The sequence below is a fragment of the Palaemon carinicauda genome, chromosome 9 (assembly GCF_036898095.1).
Source record: "Palaemon carinicauda isolate YSFRI2023 chromosome 9, ASM3689809v2, whole genome shotgun sequence".
Taxonomy (NCBI): Eukaryota; Metazoa; Arthropoda; class Malacostraca; order Decapoda; family Palaemonidae; genus Palaemon; species Palaemon carinicauda.
In genome coordinates, this window is record NC_090733.1 from 11,626,205 (window position 1) to 11,637,914 (window position 11,710).

Consider the following 11,710-nt stretch of genomic DNA (forward strand, 5'->3'; position numbering starts at 1 on the left):
AAGACAATGAATGAGTTTTTCTCCGGGACGGACTGTCACCGGCGGCAAAGACAAAGGGGGTTGAGGATGATCAAACGCTGGCAGCTTAAGGTTTGGAGATGAGGATAAAGCAGGTGGGGCTGACTCAAAATTACTAATCGTATGCCGTGTTGGCAACATAGTATTGAAATGTGAAGATTGGGGAGTTGATACAAAATTATGAACATTGTGCTTGACTGCCAAGACATTAAAAGGATCAACTAGGGGATCGTTAATGACATTTACAATGGGACGTGTCACTGAAGGTGTCGTCTTCGTTGAAGAACAAGACTGATTAGGATTAATTATTAAATTGGGATGAGCCATGAGGCTGTTGAATGCAATTTCAACTTTACTCGAACAGGCAGCAAGTACGGGATAATTTAATTTAACAATGGGATGGTCGTAATGACGTCTCCAAAAATTCTTGTAATGGTTAGGTTCATCTCTTACTTTACCAATAAGGTTTTTAAAATGATTTACGGCTTCTGAACCCATGCTGGGAAAATCTACAGAAGCAAGAGCATGAAGTGCTAGGTCTGCGTCCTCACACACAAAGGTGAACGTCAACTCCTGTTCCTTAAGCCTAGCGTTAATTTCCTCGGGGCTAAGCGTTTCCGCCTTAGGCGGTGAAGGGTTGTTTACGTTAAGCATGAAGTCCGCCATCTTGGAATGACCACGTTTGATGAACGGATTCGCAAAACAAAACAAGGGATAACTGAATTTTCAAAAGGAATGTGAAAATGAAACTTTACAAATTTACAAGCGTGGCAATTGAATATTTAAATTTACTCATGATGAGAAAAAATAGTTAAATGGACAAAAAACATATCAATCATGAAATTACTTTAAAATTCAAAGTGACCGGGTCCAACAAAGCAGACGATGCCCAGGTCACGTGACTTTAAAGACTGCTAAAATGAATTATTTACGCACGTGGCGATAATGACTAATCAATTTACTTTAAAGTAGAACAAGTTAGAAAGCACATGGGCTTATGAATGCAAAGATTCAAGTTAAAAGTTAAAATAACAGGTCGAGGCTGACACTGTTGTGACGATTTCACAATTACGGGCGCACTAAGGCAGCCACTGATCTATTCAAAATGTAGATAGGCGCACGAGGCAACGACTTAGTTTTTAAGTGCACACTCTTGGAGGCTAAACAAAATGAAATTTCCCTCACGCAGAGGTAAAACAAAAATATCCTCGCTAAAGGACAAAAACAATATCTCCTCGCTAAAGGAAATTAAATGAACTACACGCAGTAATTTACTCACGGTAGCAAACAATTACACACCCTTAGTTTGGGTTGTAAACAAGATCCGCCATCTCGGAACAAACACGTGGAATGAAACGGACTTGGTGTTATTAAGTTTCTACGTTACTCGTAAGGAGACTTAAAATTACGTTGCGCCAATTCGCTCTTTAGGACAAGGACATGTGCTAGGTATACAGGGAATGTTAGTTAGAAAAGTTAAGGTTGGTTAGGGAAGGTAAACGACACAAAGGAAGGTAGACCAAGGTACAAAATGTTACAAATTAGATGCTTAGCTAGCAAAATTAGTTGACAGGACGAGTACACCGGCGCTCTAGCTGAGCAGTAAACACGGGCGTCTGAACAACAAAAACCTTAGTTCAAGTAGCTTAGAACTTTCTGGTATAAGTGGATTCCACCACACGTGGGTGAACGGATCCGAGATAAAGTGAAGTTCCTACGACAAATTCTAGTCTTTCTGTAGAGAACATTCAAGCAACAAATTAACCTGGTTACGTAGTTCTTTCCTTAAACACGTGGTCGATACAAAAAGATCATGTTGATTACAAATTTCTCTTCCCAATTAAAGTCTGGGCATTACATATTCGACAAACTGGCTGTGTGCGTGTGGGTAAGTGATATAGCGAGTTACTATATGCTTAATCAAGCTGATTAATTACGTTAATGCTTCACAAGTCAAAGGTAAAAGATCCGGTTCGAAGGACCACTCGTGTGGAGAATTTTTTAATGGTTGTGTTCTGAGTGGGAACTTAGTCCGGGAAAGTCTCCTTATAACAGTTACATAAAGTTCAACAGGGGAGGATATGAGCACTTACTCTCGGGGCACAAACACCCTGCTAATACTTTACTGTCACAATTCACAAACCATCACTCATTAAATACAAAAGGGGGAAATTTTACTGTCCAGAGGCCGAAGCACTCCACACGTAGGATTAACAATAATTTATGGCCTACTCTAGCTTTGTCAGGTCTATAGTCATCTCATTCTCAGGCTCTGTTCCGGCTCCGTCCCAGCTACCCCAATGAAATGCTGGACAGTTATTTTACGTTAATGTAAGGTAGACAAAATCCAAAATGGGAGCAGTGATGTAAAGTAGTTTAAAAGTTTAAAGATAAGGATCTTTACCTTCGAAGCAAATATATTAAGGCAAAGTACCTCGCTGTTACCACCTATAGACTTACTCTTTAAATATGGGGTATTTTGTCCCGTGATCAACTATTCATTTCATACATTAAAATAAATGAGGGAGCAAAAATACTAAGGAGGTTTGATTAACCTAATATTGATTTATTCACAAATTTACATTGAAACAAACGGACATCTTAACAACACAAAAAATGGTATCAAAAGAAATGCAAATTGAAAGCAATTCAAAATAATAAAAAATGATGGGTTAGACACGTGGTCTGCAACAATCAAAAATCAAATGGGGTCTGGCACGTGGCCCACGTGACCCAGAGACTATGCTAGTCTCAAACAAGAAATAATAATGGAAAGATATTTACACACAATCCCACCGCACACAGTCCGAATATTGTAATTAGCCAGGTTCCCTATAAAGTTAAAATTAGTCTAAGCTAATAAAAAAATGGGGGAAAACTAAATGGCCATTGATGTAGTACCTGCACTCCTTTAAAGATAGTCCTATGCCCGTGGTGGCTGTTGACCTGGTTGTCGCACTAATTTCTTGCCTGGCTCACCCCAAGAATTCTCACTGTAGCTGTAACTAGGTACATCAGGGTCCTCTTCTTCTCAATCTCTCCGACCGGCAGCAACCCTTTGTGAGTCGCGTTTGGGCGAGTGGGATGGGATGGGGGTGAGCCAGAAGTACATGGGTTCAATGACCAGGCAGGTCAGCAAGCCAGGGCAGCTTCTCGTAGAATGGGCCGACACAGAGGTCGAGGAGATCACCTGGCTTCACCTTGCCAAACAAGTGACGGTCATGATGCGCACGGTAATCCATTGGGGTTGCCATATCGGGACTTAAGGACAGGGCAATATATTGTTGAAAGGAGTGCAGAGGAGGCAGGATTTTGTACTAAATACTTAGAGAAATCTTGCTGCTCTAAGGGAGTTTATATATACAATAATCCTACCTATTCTGGCTTGCTAAAAATTAATATTCAAAATGATTAATTAGCAATGGACTGGTGCAATGGGCATACATCTTAAAATTAACAAACCTTAATTGGTATTGAGAAATATAAGATGCATTAATTCAGCAGTATTGGAATTTATTTAAAATGTGCAGTTTAGGAATTTAATCTCAACCCACGTAGTTTAAGGAAAGAACCAACATACGCCGTGGTTACACTAAGGCCCTCTAACGTGCGTATCTACGCTGTGACGTCACGAGCATGGCGTGCGCCACTGTCAACAAGTTTAGATTAGTTCTCCCTATGTTTCGTTAAAGAAAACTAGATGTAGGAGAGAATGTTTAAGGGGTAGCTATAGTATTAGTAGAAGATATCTAAAAATACGATTAAAAGAAGAAGAGTGAAGAAAATTCTTCACAAGGTCAAGAGCTCCAACGAGAAAAAAATAGCCCAGTGAGGGAAGGAAATAAGGCAATAAATAATCTTTATAAGTAGTAATGCACAATTAAAATAAAATATTTGAAGAACAATAACATTAAAACATGCTACCAATCTCATCCTTTACTCTCCATCGTATACGTCCACGCACATTCAAACGCCTTTAAACTAGAGTGTGGGGAGCACTTAATCTCCCCCCCAGCCTCCTCGCCCCAACTCCTCCTCCCCTCCTATGATGTCTCGCAGAAATGAAATAACAGGGGGGGGGGGGGTGTTAGCTTCCTATCACCTGTTCCTTTTGGTCGCCTCTTACGACACGCACGGATACGTAGGAGCTATTCTAATAGTTGTTATGCCACCCCAGCCATATATGAAATACATTTAAATACTATTCTTAACTCGTAAAAAGAAGAAAAGTCATTGTTTGGGCGATCTCAGGGAGGAACTAGATTATCTGTTTGTAATTAAGAATAACATGGGGCTCACATAAATTTAGATGATTATATTCAAGTTTCACCGTATGTTATAAACGTTGGAGCTTTGTTTTCGTGTAGTATTTTGGTATTCAAGTCTTACATCTTTTGTGAATCACCCCTCCTCCCGATACTCTGTATTTGCCATAAATGAAGAGAGAGAGAGAGAGAGAGAGAGAGAGAGAGAGAGAGAGAGAGAGAGAGAGAGAGAGAGAGTGGATGGTCAGTTTATTATACACATGCTTCATAACAAGAGGTCTGGCAACGTTTTATGTTATTCATTGAATATTCTGCATAAAGATGCGATCTTGCCTAGAGATAGATAATAATAATAATAATAATAATAATTCAACATTAGAGTATCAGATATTATAGGACTTTTATAAGGTAATGTGTACATACATTTATAATTGTTTTAAACTGTTCCACCATAAGCGCAAAAAAACCGTTTAGAATATGATTTTGAATAATGCCAACTTATTTGGTGTCTACTTACATAATCTAAGGAACCATAAGATTATATCTTATAATCAGAATAGATTTTAAAATCAAGGCAAATGGAAAGTTATTTTTGGGAAATCCCAACTAAAACGTTTCGATCATAAATCAATCCAATAATACTTTGAGCGGAATCCTTAAACAAATTATTTGGCAATGAAGCGCAAGAGCCTTTTATTATTATTATTATTATTATTATTCTTATTATTATTATTATTATTACTTGCTAAGCTACAATCCTAGTTACAAATGAAATATGCTAAAAGTCCAAGGGCTCGAATAGGAAAAATAGCCCGGTGACGAAAAGACATATGGAAATAAACTACAGAGAAGTAATTAATAATTAAAACAAAATATTTCCAAACAGTAACAACATTGAGATAAATCTTCCATATATAAAATTTTAGAACTTCAAAAAACAAGAGGAAGAAAAATAACATAGAATAGTGAGCCAGAGTGTACCATCAACCAAGAGAGGAACATGTTAATAAGCACTTCCTGGTACAAAAATGTATAACAAACAGTATTATACAATATGCACTATAGCATAGCTAAAAGATTTCGTTTAAATTGGTATACCATGTATTAAACATTTTTATTTTTTTTATATATATATCAAAAGGTTTCAATCGTAAATTAATCATTTTGTATAAATCATGGACAACTGATAGCCATTGCTTTAATAACAAACAAGGTTTCTCTATATTGTCATAAAATCCGGTCATGATCCTTATAAGGGTTTCTCATATTTTCGATGTTTATATAATTTGGGGGCTTGAGTTCTTATACATTTTCTTTTGGTTTTTAATAGGTTAGATATTAATTACCTAGATTTTATCCATATCTTTCTGAATGGTATATATTTTCAAGAGTAGTCACTTGGATTTAAATGCTATAAATTACATCTTGTGAGAAAAATATGTGCAGTCACACACAAATATAAATGCTGATCATATCATATTATAATACAATAGTTTTAACCTAGATTTATGTTTAAACTAATTCTTCCGGGCGTTGAACAATAGCAACGCACATAAAAATTTTATAGAATTGCTATGTTTTTGTGATTATGATGTTATGAGTAAACTGACTATAAACTATGATAGGAAAACTAAGAACAATGAAATATTACGAATATACGTAAATTTTCAATACTTTTCCCATATCTTATAAACTGGGATTTTTATTGAGAGCTATGATTTCTTCAGAGAGAGAGAGAGAGAGAGAGAGAGAGAGAGAGAGAGAGAGAGAGAGAGAGAGCATTCATGTTTTAAATATAAAAAAAAATACAATATATTGGCTGAATGGACTTATTTTACGTCTTTTTTCATCATTGTAATAAAAACCATTTAGTTTCTCTCTTTTGCATGTCAAGACAAAATAATATAGAATTCAGGTCGATGGACTGCTGCGCAAACTTAAGCTTTAACCCCCCCCCCCCCCCCCTCCAAGTCCTGATGGCCTTGTGTTGTTGGGTTGGACTTGGTCTTAGTCTGACCCAGTCCTGAGCAAGACGTGGATGAGAGTAGACCTGCACTAGAACACTGCCAGAGCCTGCCCATATACGTTAGAATTATCCCTACCTTAAATAATTTACCTTCATCCTTTCACGGTATTTGTTATGGGGCTCTGCGAGGATAGAATGAGAGCAGATTGTCTTGATGTTATCGAATGAAATAAAAGCATTAGAAATATACTCGTCATCCATGAATTAATAAAACTGTTTTATTCACATGTCAGGAATAAAACCTTACATGCACTTACACACGTGCATACGCACATAAAACGGAAATATATTTTCATATAATTGTAGGGAAGACATTTATTGCCAATTAAATTTTATTCATTTCACTTTTGAGTGTAGTAAGTAGGCTACGTCTGGAGAAGGTTACACTTGTATGGATATGATCATGTAAATACAATGTTCATTATTCTCTTAGAAAATGTTGTCGTTTATGAAAATATTTCTGATTTTTAATTCTGACTTGAAACATTTTGGGTCATTTAGCAAAAAGAAGGACATTAGAACAAATCACTCTAAGTATAAACTATTTGATTTTATATCAAGATTGAACAATAGCAACAACGATAAGAATTTTGGAAAAAAAAAATATCCTTATACTTCACTAAATTGGTGCTCAGAATTTTTAATATATGAAAAAGTTAATTTAAAGTATAATGTAACTCGTGTCGAAATATAGACCGGCTACTGCAGTTCTTTTTTTTTTTTTTTTAATAAATTCTCCTATTTCTTAACATATAATAAAGACTTCATGGCACAGATAGCATGAGCAGATATCTTTGGTATTGTCCTTCACGAATATAAGAAAGTCGAGGAAAAATGCGTTGTTGTGGCTAGATATGAAATCTTATTTTGGCTTAGAATAACAACCCTGATTTAAGGCTGAAATTGGTAATCCAGGGAATACACGGTAAAGCAAAGGTTTCTTTCCTTTAGGTGCCAGTCTTTGGAATTCGATTTTTGCATGTTTTCTTTGACCTATAACCTTTCTTTTAAGAGGAAGGTCAATCGTGGTTTTTTCCCGTGAAGCCCAATGCTTCTTTCAATTTTCTTGTCTTGTTTTCATCTGGAAATTGCATTGAGAGAGAGAGAGAGAGAGAGAGAGAGAGAGAGAGAGAGAGAGAGAGAGAGAGAGAGAGAGGGGGGGGAGAGAGAGCTAGTATGCTTTTGTTATAAAACAAAAAATACAGATCTCATTCCTTGAACCTTATATTCTTAATCACCCATTCTGGCCTGATAAATTCCAGTAGTAGTTGTAGATGTATTAAAAGGAAAAAAAATTAAAGATATAGTTTTAAACTTCTTAAGCAAATGAAAATATGACTATATCATAGTTTTTGATACAAACCTGTTGAATATTTTTCGAAAAACTTTCAGACCAAATTTGTTATCTACTTGAATAAATATCCGTTGTCTAAAAATCCATTTTATCGTTTCCCTTATTTCTAACCTTGTAATTATCTCACCAGAAAAGCAATCTATTTTTGAGAGGTTGCTAGGAGACAGGTGCTGAGCTCTCGATTAAGAATTTTTATTGGATCACACCAATTAGGAAAGAAGGACGCTCCAATCTTTAAGAGTCTTGTAATGGGGGATCTTATCTGCATATAGATAAGATGCAGATTAAAGGGAAGACATTGCTGAATTTTGTTTAAGGAAAATACGAGAGATTACGCTATGCCTGGCATTAATTTCTTTCGTAGAATGGGGCTTGAATGAAGGGAAATGGGAAATATATGATATGTATACATGCGCTTAGGAAATTCATTTGCATGTTTATTACTTTTGTTATGCAAACAACAACGACACGCGAGGATGCGTGGTGCTGATGTTGGTAGGCTAATACAAAAATTACATGCATATTTGAAATATTGATAAAAGGAATTTCGATTTTATTTTTCAATTTGTTCAAGTTACCTTAATGACCAAGAGTTGAATGCTTATGTGGAGCATTTGAAATAGATATGCAAGTGTAATCATTCCACTTATTTTTCATAGTTTCTATCGAGAGTAATAATAATTTATATCGATTGGAAATTATTAATTTGCGTTACCCTTTTCTTGGGAATCCTACATGACATCACTGCATACATCTAGTCACCGAGTAATCCTGATTTTTATTTCTAATTTGAAACGTAAGGAAAATATTCGTATATTTTGTAACTCCGGTAAAATCATGAATTGTTTGTGTAACTTGAAGTTATCTTTGCATAGAAATTTATAAATAATTTATAAATAAAGAAATATGTATTTCTGGTTGATTTATAAATACTCTGCTTAAGTGCACAAACCCTTTTATGTTATAATGAATGTAAAGAAACATTAAAAAAGATTTAATATTTTGTGATAAACTTCCATGATACTCTGATGAAACAAATCCTTCTTCCGTTTTATTTTCGGAATATAAATGGAATATTCCAGTAAATTTTGCCTCTTCCAAAAACTAACAATACCAGAATCCAAAACTTGCAAAATAAACACATTTGATATGGTGGAGAGGAATTATTCGTATTTATTTAGAATTAACCTTACTTAATGCAATTAACATGTTTCCACAAATCAACTTGAACCAAAATACGAAATGAAACCTCCTAAGGGAGAACTGTATTTTACAAAGTACTCTCCATAGTATTTCTTTAGACAAAGGGGTTTAAACTCGGGGGAATTCTCTTCTCTTAGGATTTAATTACGTCAAAATGGAAATGTAAATTCAGCAGGGAGCCTTTTCTGTCAACGAGAACTCTCTCTCTCTCTCTCTCTCTCTCTCTCTCTCTCTCTCTCTCTCTCTCTCAACTGAATTTCACAACTCCTATTACACCCAATTACTTGAATGAAGACTCAATATGTTCATTTGAATGACAAAAATGTTATAGCTGTGCCCAAAAGAAATGTTTCCTTTAACTAATACTGAACATCAAACTGTCAGAAATATTTCTTTAATAAAAACCCTGGTTGGTTCGTGGAAAGCAAACCACCCCCTCCAAACCCCAATAGTGAGAAGTTTTTTTCTTAGTTATGGAAAAATCGTTACTTCTCATAAACCAACAACTGTCCGCCCCACCCATTATGAGAAACAGAGGTATTTTAATCTTATTGATAAAAAACTCTTGACTTAAGTTCGTATCTAATATTAAAAAACCTCAAAGATACGTGAAATACATACATTTCTGAAAATTTACGAATTAAGTTATTAAAAAAGATACGTAAATTGAATTCCAATACTTCGGTGTCATCAGAGAGAGATAATTAAATCCTCCGGGGATAATTAAATAACTTTTCTGAATGATAAGAATTTTAACCAAAGAGAGAGAGAGAGAGAGAGAGAGAGAGAGAGAGAGAGAGAGAGAGAGAGAGAGCGATAAAAATAAAATTTTTCAACATTCTCGAATTAATTTATTATCACCTTATTAGTTTCACAAATAAGAGAACCAAAGTTGGAAAGCTTACTTAGATTCCTTTCGATATTACATAATTACATAATTATGCAGTTATAAGAAGTAGAATTAGAAGCCTTTCGACACCAATTTGGAAATTACTACTTTTTAATGAAATTGAAAGGCTGAACCTAGGAGAATAGCTTCATATTAAAAAAGAAAAGAAAGAAAAAAATAAACTAAGATTAGGGAATTATCATTTTCATCAAGAAAATTATCAATTTTAATCTTTACTTTTCTTTCATTAAAGTTGCTTTCTTTAACTAATGTTGACTATACGCTTAGCATACGGTGAAAGAAAATAAGTTAAAATAGGGATGCACCAACATCCCTCTTGTCAGAGGCACGAACGATATTCAGGTCTGCTTTCCTGGAAATTGCCTGCTAGATAGCCGAGGTTATTCGCTAGGTGAGAAACGCTTATCCAGGATAAGCGACGATATCGACTTCCATTGAGACTGAATCAACACGATGGGAGAGTTTGTTCAATGGTCCAGGCATGGACCGATAAGTATTCCATCCCTGTCCCCCCACCCCTCCTCTTAACAGGAATTTTTCGAAATGATAGAAAAAAAGATTTAACTAAAACTATTAATACCTGTTCATCATAATTTTAGTAATATATTGACGGAAAAGAGGAGCAAAAGCAAAATAATAATGATAAAACAGATAAATTGGTACATGTTTATCATATTTTGAATAATATTGTGAAGGAAAAATATAGAGAAAGGTTTTTATTGTGTAGTAGTTTTCCCAATATACAATTACCTAACGTCACTGTTAACAATATCCAGTTAAGCATTAGTGGCACGCAAAAATGTACAGTAAAAATTTTGCGAAGAATATCCTCAATATTGATGCTAATAAAAGCATTTAAAAGAAAAAAATTGTACCACCGCAACAAATTCTTTTTTGTTTTGGGCCTTTTTGTGATACAGGATATGCATAAAAAATATTCTTACTATGTTGATGATAATGGAATTTTCTCCTTTTCATGTGTGATAAAAGGGAAGTTTTAGTCCGATGAAATTATGCAAAAATAACTTTTAGAAATGTTTACCAGAATTTTTTTTTTTATTTTTTTTCTAACGTATGGAAAAATTGTCGTTGCTGGTGTATTTTATTTTCTCGGATTTAATTATATTAGGCCTATTAAAGTGAAAGTTTACACCAATTCTTAGATTTTGAATTTTATTAGATTAAGCTTTATTAAAGTGAAAATTCCCACCAATTCTTAGATTTTGAATTTAATTAGACAAGGGTTTATTGATGTGAAAGTTCAAACCAATTCTTAGATTTTGAATCTAATTAGATTAGGCTTTATTGAAGTGAAATCTCTCACCAATTTTTAATTTAATTAGATTAGGCTTTATTGAAGTGAAATTTCATACGAATTCTTAGGAGTCAAAAGAAAAGAAAAAAAAATGGAGCTAGGTTTGAAATGCAGATTGAAAATATGTTAAAATGAGATTACTAACACATAAGACCCATGCAAGGCAGTTGAAAAGATAACTGCAAAATAAACTCCATAATAATCTACAGATTACAATTATTTAACGTCCAACATAATAATTCTGAAGATTATGTCTTACAGAATGATCATTTTCAAGAACGGGTCGAATTTATTATGTTTAATTTCACAAAATAGCAATCTTTCCCGGAGAGCATTTTTTTCTTTTTTTCATAAAAAAAAAAATTACATGGAGATGTATAAAAGGAGAAGTGAAAGGCGAAAGAGATTTCAATCTCAGTGAAAAGTTAATTCACTTAAAGATGCAACATTGTTTATCAAGTTAAGCGACCATAAGCTGTTTAAAAGCAAAATTTGTCTAGTTCTAAGGAAAGAAAGAAAAAAATTTGAAGCAAAAGTAAACACTCGTATGATAAGAGAAAAATCTGATGGGGTTATGTTAGTAATACAAAATAGGTACTCCCAGCTACACGATGAAGGG